This window comes from Arvicanthis niloticus, chromosome 17 (genome assembly GCF_011762505.2).
Source record: "Arvicanthis niloticus isolate mArvNil1 chromosome 17, mArvNil1.pat.X, whole genome shotgun sequence".
Taxonomy (NCBI): domain Eukaryota; kingdom Metazoa; phylum Chordata; class Mammalia; order Rodentia; family Muridae; genus Arvicanthis; species Arvicanthis niloticus.
In genome coordinates, this window is record NC_047674.1 from 63,928,352 (window position 1) to 63,950,715 (window position 22,364).

Here is a 22,364-nt window from a genome sequence, read left to right on the forward strand (position 1 = left end):
TACCATGATATGACTTTAACCAAGAAAGTAAAAAATCTGTAGAATAAGAATTTAAAGTCTCTGAAGAAAGAAATTGAAGAAGACCTCAGAAGATGGAAAGAATCCCCATACTCATGGATTGACAGGATTAATATTGTAAAAATGGTCATCATGCCAAAAGCAATCTACAGATACAATGCATTCACCATCAAAATTCCAGCTCAAAACTTCATAAAGTGAGAAAGAGCAAATCTCAAATTCATTTGGAATAACAAAAAAACCTAGGATACTGAAAACTATTCTCAACAATAAAAGAACTACTGGGGGAATCACCATCCCTGCACTTAAGCTATATTACAAAGCAATAGTGACAAAACCTGTGAGGTATTGGTACACAGACAGGCAGGGAGATCCATAGAATAAAATTGAAGACCCAGAAATAAACACACATACCTATGGTCACTTGATCTTTGACAAAAGAACTAAAACAATCCAGTGGGGGAAAAGACAGCTTTTTAAACAAATGGTTCTTGTTCTACTGTGGTCAGAATGTGGAAGTATGCAAATTGGGCCATTCTTATCCCCTTGTAAAAAGCTCAAGTCCAAGTGGATCATGAACCTCCACATAAAACCAGATACACTGAAATTAATAGCAGAGAAAGTATGAAGAGCCTTGAATATCTGAGCGAAGGGGAAAAGTTCCTGCACAGAACACCAATGGCTTATACTCTAAGATTAAGAATCAACAAATGGGACCTCATAAAACTGCAAAGCTTCTGTAAGGCAAAGAACACTGTCTGTAATACAATTTTCAGCCAAGAGATTGGGAAAAGATCTTTACCAATCCTACATCTGATAGAGGGCTATTATACAATATACACAAAGAACACAAGAAGTTAGACTCCAGATAATCAAATAACCCTATTGGAAATGAGGTATAGTGCTAAACAAAGTATTCTTAACCTAGGAATATCGGACAAGAAGCACCTAAGGAAATGTTCAACAACCTTAGTCATCAGAGAAAAACAAATCAAAACAACCCAGAAATTCTACCTCACACCAGTCAGAATGGCAAAGATTAAAAATTTAAATGACAGCAGATGCTGGCGATGATGTGAAGAGAAGGTAACACTCCTCCACTGTTGGTGGTAATGCAAGCTGGTACAACCACTTTGAAAATCAGTCTGGCAGTTCACCAGAAACCTGAGGATACAGCTCTACCACTTCTTACATATAACCAAAACATTCTCCAACATATAACAGGGACATATGCTACACTATGTTTATAGGAGCATTTTTCATAACACCCAGAAGTGTGAAAGAATTCAGATGTCCTTCAACAGACGAATGAATACAGAAAATGTGGTGCATTTAAACAATGAAGTACTACTCATCTATTATAAACAACGACTTCATGAAATTCTTAGGCTAATAGATGGAACTATAATGTATCATTCTGAGTGATAACCCAGTCACAAAAGAACATACATGGTATGTACATCGTATGTATATATTAGCCCAAAAGCTCAAAATACCCAATCTTCAATTCACAGACCACATGAAGCTCAAGAAGAAGGAAGACCAAAGTGTGGATGCTTTAGGTCTTCTTAAAAGGAAGAAGAAAATACTCATAGGAGGAAATTAGGTGACAACCTTTGGAGCAGAGACTGAAAGAAAGGCTGTTCAGGGACTGCACCACCTAGGGATCCATCCTGTATACAGACACCAACCCAAACACTATTGTGGATGCCGAGAAGTGCTTGCTGACAGGATCCTGATATAGATCTCTGGGGAGACACTGCCAAAGCCTGACAAATTCAGAGGTGTATGTTCACAGTCAACAATTGGAATAAGCAAGATGTCCCCAATGGAGCAGTTAGAGAAAGGACTGGAGGAGCAGAAGGGGTTTGCAACCCCATAGAAAGGACTACAATATCAACCAACCAGACTACCCAGAGTTGCCAGCATCTAAACCACTAACCAAAAAGTACACATGGAAGGACACATGTCACATATGTAGCATAGGATGTCTATGCTAGGCATCAATGGGAGTAGAGGCCCTTGGTTCTGTGAAGGCTCAATGCCCCATTGTAGGGGAAGGTCAGGTTGGGGTGTGATAATAGGTGGGAGGATGGGGTAGTATCCTCATTTAATCAACATTGGGGGAATGGTATAGCAAATTTCCAGAGAGGAATTTGGGAATATGGATAACATTTGAAATGTAAATAAAGAAAATATCAAATATAATTAATTAATTAATTAATTAATTAAAAGATATTTAAATAAAACTTCCTAACCAAGAATCTAAAAAAAAATATTACCTTGTCCTGAGGCAGAGGAGATACCTCTGTAGGGACCAGCATTCTAGTACAAACATGATGAAGAACTTGGTTATAACTTACAACAGTCACATTAAAACAGGATATGGCTACATGGGCTTGTAATACCAATATTTGTTGGCAAAGACAAGTGACCAAGTAATTCCTAGATAGTCATCTGAGTTTCAAGTTCATGGGGAAATTCTTGTCTCCATGATACCGATAAAATAATATACCTTTTAGAGTTCTCTGGCCTATGAGTTTTCATATATTTTGTTATAACACACACAAACATAGGCACATTTATACAAACAAAATGCATACATGCACACAATATATACAACATACACCACATACATATTTATATTCTACATATATATACACACATGACACACACAAATACATAGATATGCACATGTATAACTATGTATATATGAAAGCTTTAGTGCAATCTGAAACCCCAAAACATATAAACATATGTTGATATGACAAATACATATATATGTATATGAAATAATGATTATACTTATAATGTAATTAAATACATAATGCAAAATCTCAAATATGAATTGATAAAAGTTAAATAAAAAGTCATAATTTATGGCCAGAAAATTTATAAAGAAATACAGAATCCTATATTATAGTCACATGGGCATAATATCTAGTGTCAGAAAAGAGCTAAGTTTGATAACATTGGCAAGGGAACACAGAAAATGTTGTCAGAACCAGGTGCCTCATGACTAATAGCCACAAACTAGGAACTATGGTGACACAAGGAACTGCAAGTTTTACAGCATTATCTGACTTCAACCTTAGACAAGCCATGCAAAGTGCCAGTTGGACAAGCACATATAGCTCAATTACCCTATGTCTTTGATCATGGCCACTAAGAAATTCTTGGTTTGGTCTGCAATCCACATGATATTAATCACTCTTCCAAGCACCATACAAAATATTTTTTTATTTTTGTGAAGGGTAGTCCATTCAAAGTTAAAAGCATGAGATCATTTTCACTGACTGCCTGCTTCATCATTAAAAGATAGTTTTCTTCCTCTGTTGGCATAAAGTAAATTGATAAAGGAAGTGATCAAATTTTGAAAAAGACCTTAGATTAGGTATCAGCAGTTAAAAATAACCACAAACAGACATACTGATGTCTACAAAAATCTTCTGTTGTAACTGTATCAAATAACAAGTACAGTTCTAACATGGAAGCTGTGAGTGGGAGCTGTTGCTCAGTAAATGACAGTTATTATATTCAGTTTGAAATTAATGGTGATGGAATATTTTCCTATAGTATGTTTCATGTCTGCTACACAGGATCAGTTCCAACAACTATCAATTTGTGATAGCTTTGAAATTTGCCATCGAGGAGATCAATACAAATGCCCTCATTTTACCTAACATGTCTCTGGGATACAGTATTTACACTGTTTGGCCAAGTAAAAAGGATACAATGGAAAATTTCCTTATTTGGCTCACAGGACATGTCAAAAACTTGCCAAACTACAACTGCAAAAGTGATGAAAAATCTGTGGCTGTAATCACAGGAACAACATGGGAAATTTACTCCATAATTGGGACATTGCTGGGACTATATAAACTTCCACAGGTGAGATTATAAAGATAGAAATAATTAAAGCATCCTCCATTGATGACAACATTTGAATATCAAGGATAAACATAAGTGGGGAAAACGTTGATTCTGTATGATTCAAAATATAATATTTTGGGCTTGATTATGGTTCAGGAGTCAAGAATTTATTCTGTGAAATCAAGAAGATAGAAATTTAGATGCCAACACCACTTATGTCCCCATGATAGCATAACATACAGAAAGGAGTATGAAACCCAGGGATAGAGAGAGATTCTGCCTCAAGAATGAGTAAGTGGAATAAAGCAAAGGACACCCAATACACACTTCTTCCCTTCACACACTTGTATGCACATTCCTACAAACAACCAATCAACTAAACAATATTGTAAAGTTCATGAGCTATATGCTCTGAAATTGTTGGTTTTTCTACATTTTTTGGCTTGACAAATATAAGAATTGCATGATAACTTCACAAGTATTTATGATATGGGTGATTATTTCAAATAATTTTCTAAACTGGTCTTCAATATTACAGTTTACTCTGAATACAAATTAGACTTTCTATGAATTTATGTTACTGTTTTACACTCATTGATTCTATAATTTCTGAAACTCCTCTTTCATGTAAATCCTTGTTCTCTTTTTCAGCTCACTTTTGGACATTTTGAACCAAGTATGAATGATCCTGGGAAGTTTCCATCTCTGTATCAGATGGCCTCCAAGGACTCTTCTCTGGCCTTAGGCATGGTCTCATTAATTACCCATTTCAGGTGGAATTGGGTTGGGTTGGTCATCTCAGATGACGAGAAAGGTATTCACTTTGTCTCAGAATTGATACCAGAGATGGAAACAAATAAAGTTTGTGTAGCCTTTATGGAAATGATTCCTTATGGCACTTGGTTCAGTCTTATAGAATCTAATGTCTATAACAGCCCAATTGCAAGGAACTCAGTAAAAGTTGTTATCATTTATGGTAACACTGACTCTTCTTTAGGTGTGCTCTTTAGAAGATGGGAACATATATTTCCATGGAGAATCTGGGTCACTACTTCAAAATGGGAAGTCATCAGTGCTATGAGACATTTCATTCTTGACTCATTCCATGGAACTCTCATATTTTCACAACACCATGGCGAGATTTCTACTTTTAAAGAGTTTGTAAAGGCAGTGAGCCCTTCCAAATACCCAGATGACATCTTTCTTGCAAGGTTGTGGGAGATTTACTTTAATTGTGCAATATCTAATGTTACGTGTAAATCTTTAAAACATTGTTCTTCTAGAGGTTCCTTAGAATTTTTACCTTGGTATCACTTTGACATGGCAATGACTGATGGCAGTTACCATATATATAATGCTGTGTATGCTGTAGCCCACACACTTCACAAGATGCTTATACACCAAGTAGACATACATGGAATGAAAAATCGCAGAAGAATGAAATTTGCTTCCTGGAAGGTAATGTCTTTTCCTATGTATTCTGAATCTATGTCACCAAGTTAACTTTTAAAAATGTCATCAAAAATGCTCTCAACAAGTACCTTGGAATTCTTTTCAAAAAAGATGCTTTGTAGATTGTTTTATGCTTAAAGAAAAATGTTGACCTGTGTAAAAATCATAATTAAGATGCCAACATCAGAGAAGAAAATATTAAAAGCACAGGAAAAATGTTTAAGTGAAAAAGGCCAACTGTTTCCTACTATACTAAGGACCTCAACTGGAATCTGTAATCTCTTTGCAGGAAGTTCTTAAATATGAACATGGCATGAAATGACAATTCAAGGCCATAAATATTGCATTGTGCCATCAAATAAAACAATTCTAAAACATAAAAGATAACTATGTCTAATATATATATATATATATATATATATATATATATATATATATACTATTTTTGTTTTATTTACATTTGGTGTAATAAAATGTGTGCACAAATTCCCCTTCCAATGAGAAAGGGATTATTTTACTCATGATACAGGTTTATAAGTCCTCACTTGGAAGAAATCAAATTGGCAGAGATTTGAAGCAGCTCACCATATTAACATCCACCAAGAGCAGGGAGCAATGAATATGTTATTGCTCAGCTGACTCACTCCAATATATTTGGTCATGGCTCTGCTCAGGAAATGAACCTGATTGAAATCAGAGTGGATTTTATGCCTTAATTAAACCAAGTTAGAAAGTTTCTCATAGATGTGCTCAGAGCCCTAATTATGCTTTACAGGTTTTCAACTGAGTCCTTGTGCCTAGATGATTGTAGAAATTTCAGGGTCACAATTAAAACTAAACATCATAAATTTTGCTAATTGGTGCTAAAAACTAGTAGATTGATTAACAACTTTGGATTTATCTGAAAAGTCTGTTCACATATTATTAGGCTGATTATGATGTTACTTTATTGTTAGTATTCTTTTTGTTTTATACATGTAATGATGCTTTATTTTGATCTAGATATTAATAAAATAAACAAAATGGCATAATTTTACTTTTTGTCTTAACAATGACCATGCCTATCACAAATCATGCATCTCACTTAGTTAAACCACCTACTGAAGACCATTCAATTCATGAATCCAAGTGGAGACCTAGTAACACTGAATCCTTCAAAAAAATTGTATGTAGAATATGACATTCTGAACTTCTGGAATTTTCCACAAGGTCTTGGACATAAAGTAAAAGTAGGAATGTTTTCTCCATATTTGCCACCTGGTCAACAATTGTCATTATCTGAGGAAAGTATAGAGTGGAGTACAGGACTGGGACAGGTGGGTGGACTCTCAATTTTGCTTAGGCTTATCCTTCTCCAGAGTTAAAAGATGCCTTTAGTGCTGCATTTACAAATCATTTCCCACATTCAAGTATTCTATTTGTACATTTTTCATTACCAAGATTTAACACATACTTCCATGTGTATTCACAATGCTAAACATTATGTTTTTGCATGTATATTTATGTGTACTATATATATCCTGTTATATCATTTATCTATAATCTCATCAATTAACTAGTGTAGGTTTCATCAAAAGTCTAATAGCCTAATGAAATTCAGTTACCAAATTAATTCTTATATATCCTGATATCTCTTATTTTGTTAGACTCCCATGTCTGTATGCAGTGAAAGTTGTAGACCTGGATTCAGAAAATCTCTTCAGGATGGCAAGGCTCTATGTTGTTTTGATTGCACCCTCTGCCCAGAAAATGAAATCTCCAATGGAACAGGCAAGTGTATGCATTTCAGCTAGGTTCCAACTTCTGTTTGTCATCTGTGTATTGAAGTAAAAGCCATAAAAAAGATTCTTGCAGTAATTTCCAATTACAATAAATCCATATAAATACACACAACTCAGTTATTATATTCATGAGCTATATGCCTAGATAGAGCAGATCTATTACTATAGTAATTTATTCCCCAGCTATGAGACCCATTTTTACTTGTAGTGTCTACTGGCCACATCATTCTGCTCCATTTTCACTTTCTCTAATTCCATCTGCTTCCCTTCCTTTACTTCTCTGTCTACCTTCTCCCACTCTCGAATAAACATAGATATTCCACCAAAAGCAATCCGACCCACAGATTCCATCCCCTAGAGCAAGTACACTTGGTCATACATTTTCATTACCATTTTACTCACAATAGTCCAGCAAAGAAAACATTCTGTTTATTCATTAATTGATGAATACATAATATGGTTTTATACATATATGCAACAAAGGATTATATGGTTAATAAAAAATTCTCAGTTACATGGATGGAAAACGTATTCTCCGGGTGAACTTATACAGATAATGTAATACAAATGTCAGAGATTCTTTCTTACATATATAGATATAAAGATGATAGATGATGATGATAAATAGAGAAGATAAAGAAGAGATAGAGAAAACAATACAAACACAAACAGAGACACACACAAACATATACACATCCATACACATCCATACACACACACACACACACACACACACACACACACACACACACACACGTATCATTGAAACTTTAGATAAAATTTCAATTTAGAGTTCCGATAGAAGTCATGCAACTAGGGAGATTCAGTGAGGAAGAGGTTTTTGGGAAATAGGGGACAGAGTGTCAATGAAATGAAGTTAAATAATGGAGTGATGAAGCAAGAAATACTGTGCAAGGTCAGAAATTAATGAGCAGATTAGAGAGGTATAACACAGGAAGTTATAAATAACACAATAAGTTTTTGACAAAGTTCTGGAGAACCATATTCCAGTAGAAGCTCATGAACTGTAGGCTACAGACTTAGAGAGAGTTTCAGTGTAATAAACCAGTATGGGGAAACACCTTCCTGATTCATCACAGGCTGTCTAATAAAAAAGTAAACAAGTATGGACTTTTTTTTTTTGTTGTTTCAACAGTTTGGTCAGTGGAATCCCTTATAGAACCTCGAAAATTACAAGTGAATTTTTCAGGTTTTGGTCATTTTCGTGAACTTGATGGTAGTGACTATAAGCGTGAGATATGAGACATAGAGGAGGCAAGCAAAAATTGACTTTGAAGTTCTTTCCCTACTAACAAGATGACACAGGAAGTTTTCAATACACAATACTGGAAGAAAAATTATCATCATTATTAGTGTTATGTATTTGTTTTCTCCATAATAAAGAGCAGAAAGATATAGGATGATATAAAGGCAGTAAAATTCCTATCCCACAAAAAGTTTCTTAAGTTCAATATGTAAAGTAAAAGGTTTCTGGAATTTCCTGAATCTTAACAAATACATTAGAAATCTCCATCTGAAAGTAAATATAAACAGGGAGGAATATGGAGAGAAACTAAAAGACAAAAGAAGCTGCACAGAAAAGTGATTATCCAAGATGACTGAGATGAAGCTGCCTGAAATTTATGATATAAAATTCAAGTTCCTTGCTTTTGTGAGCCATCACTCCTCTTGGGGTGGGCTTGTAATGATGGAGTTCCATGAGAAAATTCTTATCCACTTTTCTAGTGCTATGAAAATTCATTTATAAGGCAACTTATGAATCATTTAATTTTGGCATCATGTTTGTAGGTGACGTTAGTGTTTATGACCAACATGTTTGGGAGTCAGACAATAAACTAGCTGACACATTGTTGGAGACATAGGTGAGAGCTTATATGTGATTCACTGGGTGTGAGGGGTTAGAAGAGAGACAGAGAGACAGAGAGACAGTGAGAATATGGCATAGTTGGTCTTATAAATATTCATCAGATTGGCACACTTCAGCCATCAATCTGAAATCTCATAAACCTAAATATTTTCACAACACAAACCAAGGATTCTGATATAGGAGCCTATAGGGGCCATTCTCATTCAGCCTACCATAAGTATTATTTTCTCCTATTTCTCCCATAAAAATAATTCCTGTAAGTTTCCTGAGTAAAGCTCACTGACTTTAAAAATTATATTTTGATGGTATCCTTACATTAGTCTTCTATAGGATCCTTATCTGGAGTGAGGATATGTCTACCAAGGAATAGTGTCACCCAACACATAACTATCTTTGAACATTTTGTGGTAAAATAATGACTGTCCTCAGATGTTATGCTCACTGACATACAATACTTTGGGAAATGACCAACCACCTTCTTGTTTCATTAAAACCCCATAACAAATATCTGGTACAATTGTCTTGGATAAAGTATGTAGCTGGTCTAGGGAAAATACTGTACTTTCATTTTATTAAATAAACATAGTAATAAATCCTTCCTGATGTTACACATATACCCATAATTACAGAAGTACAGCTGATTCTTTTCTATTCTATTTTCACATAAGCCAATGTGACGTTACTGATACATACATGTTCACAAAGCAACTGGGACTGTATACACAGTTAAACAAAGATCAAGCCAGGCAAATTCCTTGAATGATTGACTTACTGGATCATGAAAACACACCCTTAAGTGAGATGAAATTGGCAGTGTAGCATGAGTCAGTTTTCCTTGTATATCTGTTTTCTGAGGGGCTAGTTAGAAAACCAGTTTTGAGAATAATAGCGAAGGTGTTGGATATGAATGAAAAGGGTTAGGGATGTCAAAAATGCATATAATTATTTAGGAAAGTCACCGAAAAGAACAAGATAGATGACAGATATATAGATAGATAAATGATAGATAATCTGTGTATGTTTTTTATTTAATATTTTATTTACATTTAAGATGCCATCCCCTTTCCCCATTTCCCCTCCCTAGAAAACCCCTGTCCCATGCCCCCCCTTTCCTTTTTGCTTTTATACAATTTTTTAAAATGTTAATCAAAGGATTTATAAGTTTGGTAATGCTCAATCAGAAGCGTAACCCAATACCCAACCTAGATATAAAAACTATCTTTGACTGGTGGAGACCTGTGAACATCTGCCTCCATGCCCCCTCTCTCTTTCTCTCTCTCATCACCTAGCTTCTCCTCTCCTTCATCTTCTCTCCTTACTCCATCTCTTCCTCTCAATACTCCTTCCCACTTAGCTCCTCCTACATATCACTCTTCCTGTTAATGTAAAACTTTTCTCTCAAAATACAATTAGAGCATACTTATTCCTAATTGTACCAGTGGGGTACAAGATAGTCCTAATACCCAGTCCAACATTTTGTTGACTAACCAGAACCTCTGTCATCTCTTCTAACTAAAACACTTACTTTTGATCCTGGCTTTTCTTTTGGCTTTAGAATGAATGTCAGCTGAAAACCATCCACTCAGATCTTTTCTCTCAAAGTAAATAGCCAGGATTGGATATGAGACTATAGGTCTTCAACCCCGTCAGAAATCCAGAATGACTGAGTTAACTGAAATTTTGGGAAGCACTAAACATAGCTTCTAAAACTTAGCCAATTAATAGAGACCGCTGAACACCTGGAAAGCCCCTATACTACCTAACGTTGGAGCATCAAATCTTCAGCCTTCTGGCCCAGAGTCATCTGACAGACCTTAGTGATGCAGGATTATTAAGGGCTGATTACTCTGTCTAGGCAGATATAATCAGTCAACTATTCTGCATATGTGTCCTTTTCTGGACAGTAATTTGTCTGTAGATGGAAAGAGGCAATTCTTGCCTAGTGGCTGTTACCACACAACTGGAGTAACTCCAAGGATGCTCAGTTTCTTCTTAGAATCCACAACAGGAAGCTGTCAGGAGCAGACAGGTCTCTAATCAGAATGGACATTCATATATAAATATTTGTAGCGTCAATTCTGTGGACTTCTGATGTTTTGAAAACCAGCTATCCATGTAAGGTAACCTGGACTGTTGTCTGTTCACTCCTCTCAGCTATTTCTAAATAAAATATGGGAAACCTCCTAACAATAAATCAAAGCCATGAATTTGCTATAGTCCCTTAACTCATAGGTTAACCATCCCAAATCAGTTAAAACAGTTAAAGAAGGACTGGGTCTAGGCCTTGTATTCCTAAATGTGTTATACAGGCACAATGCCCATGAGAGTGAGTATCAATATTCATCTCACTTTTATATTAATAAGAGGCTCGTACCAATGAAAACCTTAAATTTGAAATCAAAGTAAATTTTGTACCATTTAAGAAATTATAACTTCATCTAGATAATAATTATACAGATTTCTACCAATAGGTTATGGCTATGCAATAAGTCCTAGCTAATCCTCCCTGTTCCAACAAAACCACTACTTTTCCCTAGAAAGACAGATCATTATTAACCACATTAGTCCCCAAGCCCAGGGAATAGGGGCGTTGACTCTTCTTTAACTTTTTCAAGCTGATTAGGGGCGTTGAGATATTAGAAGAGGGGTGGGGGGAAGAGTAAGTTGATAAGCCTCTGATGCTGTGTCTTCACTAAATCCAGATGGAATTCCAGGACATCAGAGGTTTGGGCAGGTCTGCTCAGTATGCTTGATGAGTAGATACACCACGGCTGTGTATTCTGCAATATACAATTCTCAGAACAAGTTTTAGTATCAAGAAAAAAAATTTCCTCCCTGCCCCCAGGGGGCTGACATTTTTTAAAGATGTTGGTTCTAACAACTTTTCTTTTTTTTCCCCTTTTTAAAATTGGTTGTAATATTTAATTTCAGATTTTATCCCCTTACCCCACTTCCTCCCACCACTCAAAAACCTCCTATCCTGTCCCCCTCCTCATGCTTCTATGAGGCAGTGACCACACCCACCCACCCCCACTATCCCCTCCCCACCCTCAAATTCTCCCCCCCCCACTCTGTGTTTATTTTTTATGGAACCAAGAAATTCCTCTCCCACCTATGCTCGACAAGGCCATCCTCCCCTACATATACCACTGGAGTCTTGGATCCCTCCCTATGTGTTCCCAGGCTGGTGGTTTAGACCCTGGGGGGCTCTGGTTGTTTGGTATTGTTGCTTTCCTCCTGGGGTCACAAACCCTTTCTGCTCCTTCAGTCCTCTCTCTAAGTTCTCCATTGGGAAACCCCTGATCATATCAGTGGTTAACTGTGAGCATCGTCCTCTGAGTGTGTTAGTCTTTGGCAGACCTCTAAAAAGACAGCTATATCATGTTCCTCAGATTATGCACTTCCAGCCATCCACAACAGTGGATGTACAGCTTAGGTGGCTGTACATGGGATGAATACCCAGGTGGAATGGTCTCCTGATGGCCCCTCCTTCAGTTTCTGTCCCATGTTTTGTTTCCGTATTTGCTCCCTTGAGCATTTTTGTTACTCATTCTAAGTAGAACTGAGTCATCCCCTGTTGGTCTTCCTTCTTCATGAGCTTCATGTGGTCTGCGGTTTGAGTCTTCGCTAATCCTAGCTTTTGGGCTAACATCCGCTTAACAGTGAATAAATGCCCTGTGTGTTCCTTTGGGATTGGGTTAACTCACTCAAGATGATAATTTCTAGATCCATCCATTTACCTAAAAATTTCTCGAACTCATTATTTTTAATAGCTGAGTAATACTCCATTGTGTAGATGTACCACATTTTTTGTATCCATTCCTCTGTTGAGGGACATCTTGGTTCTTTCCAGCTTCTGGCTATTATAAATAAGGCTGCTATGAACATAGTGGAGCATATGTCTTTATTATATGTTGGAGCATCTTCTGGGTATATGCCCAGGAGTGCTATAGCTGGATCCTCAGGTAATGCTATGTCCAGTTTTTCTGAGGAAACCCCAGACTGATTTCCAGAGTGGATGTACCAGCTTGCAATCCCACCAGCAATGGAGGAGTGTTCCTCTTTCTCCGCATCCTCGCCAGCATCTACTATCACCTGAGTTTTTGATCTTAGCCATTCTGATTGGTGTGAGGTGGTATCTCAGGGTTGTTTCGATTTGCATTTCCCTGATGACTAAGGATGTGGAGCATTTCTTAAGGTGCTTCTCAGCCATTCGAGTTTCCTCTGTTGAGAATTCTTTGTTTAGCTCTGTATCCCATTTTTGATAGGGTTATATGGTTGTCTGGAGTATAATTTCTTGAGTTCTTTGTATATCTTGGATATTAGCCCTCTATCGGATGTAGGATTGGTTAGGATCTTTTCCCAATCTGTTGGTTGCCGATTTGTCTTATTGACAATGTCCTTTGCCTTACAGAAGCTTTGCAATTTGATGAGGTCCCATTTGTCAATTCTTGATCTTAGAGCATAAGCCATTGGTGTTCTGTTCAGGAACTTTTCCCCTGTGCCTAGGTATTCAAGGGTCTTCCCCAACTTCTCTTCTATTAGTTTCAGTGTATCTGGTTTTAAGTTAAGGTCTTTTATCCACTTCGATTTGAGCTTTGTACAAGGAGATATGAATGGATTGATTTGCATCCTTCTACATGTTGACCTCCAGTTGAACCAGCACCATTTGCTGAAAATGCTGTCCGTCTTCCACTGGATGGTTTTAGCTCCTTTGTCAAAGATCAAGTGACCATAGGTATGTGGGCTCATTTCTGGATCTTCAGTTCAATTCCATTGATCTTCATGCCTGTCTCTGTACCAATACCATGCAGTTTTTATTACTATTGCCCTGTAGTATAGGTTGAGGTCAGGGATGGTGATTCCCCCAGAAGTTCTTTTGTTGTTGAGAATAGTTCTCGCTATCCTGGGTTTTTTGTTGTTCCAAATAAATTTGCAAATTGCTCTTTCTATCTCTATGAAGAATTGATTTGGAATTTTGATGGGGATTGCATTGAATCTATAGATTGCTTTTGGCAAGATGGCCATTTTTACTATATTAATCCTGCCAATCCAGGAACATGGAAGATCTTTCCATCTTCTGAGATCTTCTTCGATTTCTTTCTTCAGAGACTTGAAGTTCTTGTCATACAGATCTTTCACTTGCTTAGTTAGATTCACTCCAAGATATTTTATATTATTTGTAACTATTGTGAAGGGTGTCATTTCCATAACTTCTTTCTCAGCCTGTTTATCTTTTGCGTATAGGAAGGCTACTGATTTGTTTGAGTTGATTTTATATCCAGCCACTTTACTGAAGTTGTTTATCAGGTTTAGGAGTTCTCTGGTGGAAGTTTTAGGGTCACTTAAGTATACTATCATATCATCTGCAAATAGTGAAATTTTGACTTCTTCCTTTCCTATTTGTATCCCTTTGACTTCCTGTTGTTGTCTAATCCCTCTAGCTAGGACTTCCAGTACTATATTAAATAGGTAGGGTGAGAGTGGGCAGCCTTGTCTGGTCCCTGATCTTAGTGGGATTGCTTTAAGTTTCTCTCCATTTAGTTTGATGTTGGCTACTGGCTTGCTGTATATTGCTTTTACTATGTTTAGGTATGGGCCTTGAATTCCTAATCTTTCCAAGACTTTTAACATGAAGGGATGTTGTATTTTGTCAAATGCTTTCTCAGCATCTAGTGAGATGATCATGTGTTTTTTTTTTTTTCTTTGAGTTTATTTATGTAGTGGATTAAATTGATGGATTTCTGAATATTGAACCATCCCTGCATTCCTGGGATAAAGCCTACTTGATCATGATGGATGATTGCTTTGATGTGTTGTTGGATTTGGTTTGCAAGAATTTTATTGAGTATTTTTGCATCGATATTCATAAGAGAGATTGGTCTGTAGTTCTCCTTCTTCGTTGGGTCTTTGTGAGGCTTAGGTATGAGCGTAATTGTAGCTTCATAGAACGAATTGGGTATTGTTCCTTCTGTTTCTATTCTGTGGAATAGTTTGAAGAGAATTGGTATTAGGTCTTCCTGGAAGGTCTGATCGAATTCTGCACTAAAACCATCTGGTCCCGGACTTTTTTTTTGGTGGGGAGGTTTTTAATGACTGCTACTATTTCTTTAGGGGTTATGTGACTGTTTAGATGATTTATCTGCTCCTCGTTTAATTTTGGTACCTGGTATCTATCTAGAAAAGTGTCCATTTCATCCAGATTTTCCAATTATGTTGAGTATAGGCCTTTGTAATAGGATCTACGATTTTTTAATTTCCTCTGTTTCTGTTGTTATGTCTCCCTTTTCAGCTCCAATTTTATTAATTTGAGTACTGACTCTGCGCCCTTTGGTTAGTCTGGCTAAGGGTTTGTCTATTTTGTTGATTTTCTCAAAGAACCAGCTCCTGGTTTTGTTGATATTTTGTATAGTTCTTTCTGTTTCTACTTGGTTGATTTCAGCCCTGAGTTTGATTATTTCCTGTCGTCTAACTCCTCTTGGGTATATTAGCTTCTTTTTGTTCTAACGCTTTCAGGTGTGCTGTCAATTTATTAATGTACGTTCTTTCCATTTTCTTTTTGTGGGCACTTAGAGCTATGATTTTTCCTCTTAGTACTGCTTTCATGGAGTCCCACAAATTTTGATATGATGTGTCCTCATTTTCATTTAAAATCTATAAAGTCTTTAATTTCTTTCTTTATTTCTTCCTTGACCAAGTTATCATTGAGTAGAGCATTGTTCAGTTTCCACGTGTATGTGGGCTTTCCGTTGTTTTTGTCCAAGTCAAAGACAAGTCTTAGTCCATGGTGGTCTGATAGGGTACAAGGGATTATTTCAATCTTTTTGTATCTGTTGAGGCCTGTTTTGTGACCAATTATATGGTCTATTTTGGAGAAGGTACCATGAGGTGCTTAGAAAAAGGTATATTCTTTTGTTTTAGGATGGAATGTTCTATAGATGTCAGTTAAGTCCAATTGGTTCATAACTTCTGTTAGTTTCATTGTGTCTCGGTTTAGTTTCTGTTTCCATGATCTGTCCATAGCTAAGAGTGGGGTGTTGAAATCTCCCACTATTATTGTGCGAGGTGCAAAGTATGCTTTAAGGTTTAGTAAAGTTTCTTTTATGTATGTGGGTGCCCTGGTATTTGGAGCATAGATGTTCAGAATTGCAAGTTCCTCTTGGTACATTTTTTTTCTTTGATGAATATGAAGTGTCCTTCTTTATCTTTTTTGATTACTTTTGGTTGAAAAACGATTTTATTTGATACTAGAATTGCTACTCCAGCTTGTTTCTTGGGGCCATTTGCTTGGAAGATTGTTTTCCAACCTTTTACTCTGAGGTAGTGTCTGTCTTTTTCACAAAGGTGTGTTTCCTGTATGCAGCAGAATGTTGGGTCATGTTTATGTATCCAATCTGATAGTCAATGTCTTTTTATTGGAGAATTGAGTCCATTGATATTGAGAGATATTAAGGAAAAATGAATGTTGTTTCCTGTTATTTTGTTATTGGCGGTGGTATTATGTTTGTATAGCTACCTTCTTTTAGGGTTGTTAGAAGATTAGTTTCTTGCTTTTTCTCGGTTGTAGTTTCCCTCCTTGTGTTGGAGTTTTCCACCAATTATCCTTTGAAGGGCTGGATTTGTGGTAAGATATTGTGTAAATTTGGATTTGTCATGGAATATTTTGGTTTCTCCATCAATATTGATTGAGAGTTTTGCTGGGTAAAGTAGTCTGGGCTGGCATTTGTGTTCTCTTAGGGCCTGTATGATATCAGTCCAGGATCTTCTGGCTTTTATAGTCTCTGGTGAGAAATCTGGTGTAATTCTTATGGGTCTGCCTTTATATGTTACTTTATCATTTTCCCTTACTGCTTTTAGTATTTTTCTTTGTTTTGTATATTTTATGTTTTGATTATTATGTGACGAGAGGTATTTCTTTTCTGGTCTAGTCTATTTGGGGTTCTGTAGGCTTCTTGTATATTTAAGGACATCTCTTTCTTTAGGTTAGGGAAGTTTTCCTCTATAATTTTGTTGAAGATACTTACTGGCCCTTTAAGTCGGGAGTCTTCACCCTCATCTATACCTATTATCTTTAGGTTTGGTCTTCTCATTGTGTCCTGGATTTCCTGGATGTTTTGGGTTAGGAGCTTTTTGCATTTTGCATTTTCTTTGACAGTTGTGTCAATGTTTTCCATGGTGTCTTCTGCACATGAGATTCTCTCTTCTATCTCCAGTATTCTGTTGGTAATGCTTGCATCTATGACCTCTGGTCTTTTTCTTAGGTTTTCTATCTCCAGAGCAGTCTCCTTTTGAGATTTCTTTATTGCTTCTACTTCCATTTTTAGATCCTGGACATGGATATGGAGTCTCCACAGTGGTAGACCAGCTAGGTGTTTGCTGTTCTGAATGTAGTTGCTCCTCTAGGATGCGTCGGGATATGGTGTCCCCTGCTCTGCTGCTCTGCGGGCCCTGTCCTCACTAGGATGCCTGCAGCTCTATGGTCCTTGACCTCTCTTGGGTGCCTCTGCAGCTCTTCGGTCTGTGACCTGTGAACTCCCTTGGGTGCCTCTGGACTCAGTTTCCAGAGGGGAACAGATTGGCCGGGAGACTGCTCGAGCCACTGGTATCCGGGCCAGAGGCGGAAGGGGTGTGGTACTCTGCAGGGGCAAGGTCTGGATTCCTGGTGCCTTCTGGGGGGCTCTCTACTGCCAGTTGTGCTTCCAAGGCCTAGGGCTGTGGGCGGGTTCTCCTACCTTCTGCTCTGCGATCCGTGCCCTCCCTAGGGTGCCTCCGAACTCGATAATCTGTGTATGTATATGTGTATATGTGTATGATGTATATGGATAAATATACAATGTATGTGTATATGTATACATACAGGGATACATATACATAAATGTGTATGTGCATACATACATACATACATACACATATACATGAATGTACCACAATCCTAATGCAATATGACATATTCTTTGGAACCTAAAGTTATGTAGCATACAAAGACCTAAATACAGGCAAAATGACAATTCATATAACATTTAAAAATTATGAAAATTAAAAAGATGTTGAGATACAAATTTTTTTTAAATAATTTTTGAGATTTAAATACAATTACATTTATCTTCTTAATTTTCTTATTCCAAACCTATCATATAAACCTTGATTCTCTCCTTCTAGTTCATGGCCTCCATTTTTTAATTATTCAAAGCTTGATTATATGTACACCTTTATACAACAAATTACTAATTATAACCTTCTCAATCCATATAATGTTACTTGCATATATATTTTCAGAGCTAACTATTTGGAATTAGACAACTAATTGCTATGCTTTTCCTTGATGAAGACAACATATATAGTTTTAATGAACTTTACTAATCTGGTATGATAATGATTCATTCTACAGCAAAAGTTCACCTGATAAAAACACCAGTATTAGATGTGAGAAAACTTCTTAGAGTTGTTCATCAGTGCTGTTCAAAGGACTACCAAAATACATTGATTATTGCTGATTTCCCTTATTTCCCCAAGAGTCTGAAGGCAAATCTCTACTGATGAAAGTACCATGTACTTCAGAGAAGGGTCCTGATATACCTGAGCTACAACTAACACAAGTGTGCCCTCCCTAAGTACCATATCTAATGGTACCAGGTGGCATTATGAAAACTTCCAAGGGAGCAAGACAGCCAACAGTCCTAACCCAATTAAATGTTTGAGCCACATCATTTACTATTATGGTATTATACCCCATAAAGATGCAGCAACAGAACACATATCTTTGTCCAGATCAACATCTCCCTAACTGGATATAAGATATGTGCAACATTACAGATAATATGCCTGGTATTGGAAACTGAGCTCACTAATTAGCAATAATAAAACCATATTTATTGTGTGACAATTTACAACCACTAATTTAATAAACCAACCTAATAATTTCTAAAATCAAACTGTAAGTATTTGTGGTAATACGCACAGATTAGTGTATTCTCAAAACCCTCATCATGAAAAATTCTCTTGCCAACAAATGTACTCAATTAAAAACAAACATAATCAATCAAACTGCAGAGTTGTGGACACAAGTCAGAATGGTAGATATATCTACAAAACATTCTAAAACCCTAGGCTCAGGGAAAATTATGGAAGAGGTAGGAGAGGATTGAAAGTGCCAGGAGAGCAAGAAGTTTTCTGTAAGGGCGGTGGTGGCACACGCCTTTAATCCCAGCACTTGGGAGGCAGAAGCAGGCAGATTTCTGAGTTTGAGGCCAGCCTGGTCTACAGAGTGAGTTCCAGGACAGCCAGGGCTACACAGAGAAACCCTGTCTCAAAAAAAAAAAAAAAAAAAAAAAAAAAAAAAAAAGGAGACGTTTGTTTATATAACACTTCTGGTAATATTGGAAACTGCACCCATAAAGACTCATCACCATGGCCACCTAAATGTGAACTGAATTGAGATGACACTGTCAAATATATTGAAGTTTGTGGGAAACGGACCATGTGGCCTTATTCCTACCCAAATCACTATTAGTAACTTTAAAAAGCTGGGACAGAAAAGCTGGGAAGCTGAACAAGCTTTATCTATTGTTTGTAACTAAAATAAAAATATTTAATGTTTTCTGTGGTAATATTTATTATTTATATTTAGGGAGAGCATGCTCCTCAAGAAACACGGAATACAACATCCATTTTTTTTTTTTTTTTTATCATTTTCAAGTAATCTTACTTGGGGTAGTTTTGAAGATTACATGCTTTACAATGAAACACATTATAGGATATGAACAGATTCTATGGTGTAATATAAAATAACTTTGTATTCTATCAAAATTGATGTTAGATAATGCCTTCTACCAAAGGTGATGCAGTAATCATCTTTCCATTACTTTAAAAAAAGACCTTTGACCAAAACGGAAATGTTGGAAGTAACTAATTTACATTGCCTACAGTTTACAGTCTACCATAAAGGGACGTTATAGAAAAAAATTCAAGGCAGGACTATGGATGTGCAAACTGAAACAGAGATTATAGAGATGCTTACTACCCTGCTCCTTATAAGTCATTTGTTTAATTTGTTTATATAACTTAGAACTTATTTCCCATGCTGACACCACTCACCAGTATCTAGACTTTCTTACAAAAATTGGTAATTATGAATGTACACTGACAAATGTGCCTATTACCCAGTCCTATAAAAACCTTTTCTTTCTTGACATTCCCTTTTCAAATCTGAATTTAGTTTGTGCTAAGTTAAAAAAAAAAAAACAAAAATTAACCCATGAAAAGATGATATTTTTAAAGTATAAGCTTGGAAGATTTTTACTTGGTGTGGCATTTAAACTGAATGATGTGAGTCACACAGTTCTTCATATGTTTTGTAGGGATTTAATTGATGTCTTCTGACATTTGATGAAAGACTAATTACATCCAACAGACAGAAAAACATCCTGGTTCTCAGGAACTATGAAAACCAGCCTATGAGTAATTAATACTTGCTTTTGTGAAATTTCAGCCTAAATTACCATACCATAACAAATATACATGAAAATATATATGTTATATAAACTTGGAAATAAAATGGGTGTCATGAATACACATGACAAAAGAAGACAATATTGATTTATTTGCTTGATACTAAATGAGAAATGTACTCATTAATGTAATTAAAGGGGCAAAATCTACAAATTAGTAGCCCTTTATTTATTGCCCTCAATTGTCCCAAGAAAAATTGGCTTAAATTTGCCAGTGCTTACTTCTTTGTGAGTGTGAGAGGTGTGACACATGAAAGAAATTCATAGCAGTTGTTCTTATACCACATTAAATTTCTTTTCAGATATTGATCAATGTATAAAATGTGCAGATAATCAATATGCCAACATAGAAAGAACCTACTGCCTCCAAAAAACAGTGACATATTTGGCTTATGAAGATCCCTTGGGGATAACACTGGCATGCATGACTCTGTGCTTTTCTACTATCACCACACTTGTATTTGTGGTTTTTGTGAAGTACAGAAAGACTCCTGTTGTGAAGGCCAATAACAGTACTCTCAGCTACATACTACTCATCTCCCTCACCTTCTGCTTTCTTTGCTCCTTTCTCTTCATTGGTCAGCCCAACACAGCCACCTGCATCTTGCAGCAGACCACATTTGGTGTTGCTTTTACAGTGGCTGTATCTACTATCTTGGCCAAAACCATTACAGTTATCCTGGCCTTCAAGAGCACAACTCCGGAAGAAGAATGAGAGGATTTCTTAGATCAGGGTCAACCAAATTTATCATTCCCATTTGCACACTTATACAAATTATCTTCTGTGGAATCTGGTTGGTGACTTCTCCTCCTTTTGTGGATGAAGATGCACATTCTCAACATGGTCAGATCATGATTGTGTGCAACAAGGGCTCAGCCACAGCTTTCTACTGCAACCTAGGATATCTTGGGGCTTTGTCCATAGGGAGCTTCACAGTAGCTTTCTTGGCCAGGAACCTGCCAGACACTTTCAATGAAGCCAAGTTTCTGACATTCAGTATGCTGGTGTTCTGCAGTGTATGGATTGCATTTCTCCCTGTCTACCATAGTACTAAGGGGAATGTTATGGTGGCTGTGGAAGTCTTCTCCATCTTGGCCTCTAGTGCAGGGATATTAGGCTGTATTTTTATCCCCAAGTGCTATATTATTTTCATGAGACCTGAAAAGTACTCATTGAAAGTCACAAGGCATAGATTTCAATGGAAATAAGTTGTACTTAAAATACTTAAGTACTTAAATTAAGTACTTAAATTAAAATACTTAAGTACTTAAATACTTTAAGTACTTAAATTAAGTTATGATTTAGTGATTGAGGAGTATCCACAGACATTCTCAGGATAAACTGCAGCAAAGCATAATACACCCCACAAGGCTGGATGATTAGTTACATATTCAGTGTATATGTAAAATTGGAATGTTCTATGTCCTGCAATTAATTATCTTCAGCTATCTTAGCCTTCTAATCAGCTACCTATAACTTATATCTTTATGTGACTTACTGTGGGGCGGTCTGCTATGAGAGGCAGCTGGTTAACTTGTTGAGCATTTTTTGAACCCCAGAGACCCTAAAGGGACGTTAGGAGTTTGGCATTGCTCCTGAGACCCCTGGTTCCTTTCACATAGCTGAGCCACCCACAACCCCTTCCAAAGAGAGGTTTGTGCCCATCAGTCATGAAGCACCAGTAGAGGGCTGACTACAGGCCACAGAGCCTCAAGACATCTCCATATTTATGAGATACCTAAAGGCCAGAAGGCATAGCCAATTAAGCATTTCTTTTCACACCCTTCTCCTTGCAAAAGATATTTAACCTCAGGCCTGCCCTGAGAATACGGTGTATAGCTTCA

General features: G+C 36.7%; 1 pseudogene; it reads left to right on the forward strand.

The window, feature by feature from the left end:
* Window positions 1-21,728, forward strand: part of LOC117722645 (vomeronasal type-2 receptor 116-like) — a 32,984-nt pseudogene extending 11,256 nt beyond the window's left edge.
* The last annotated feature ends 636 nt before the right edge of the window (window positions 21,729-22,364 follow it).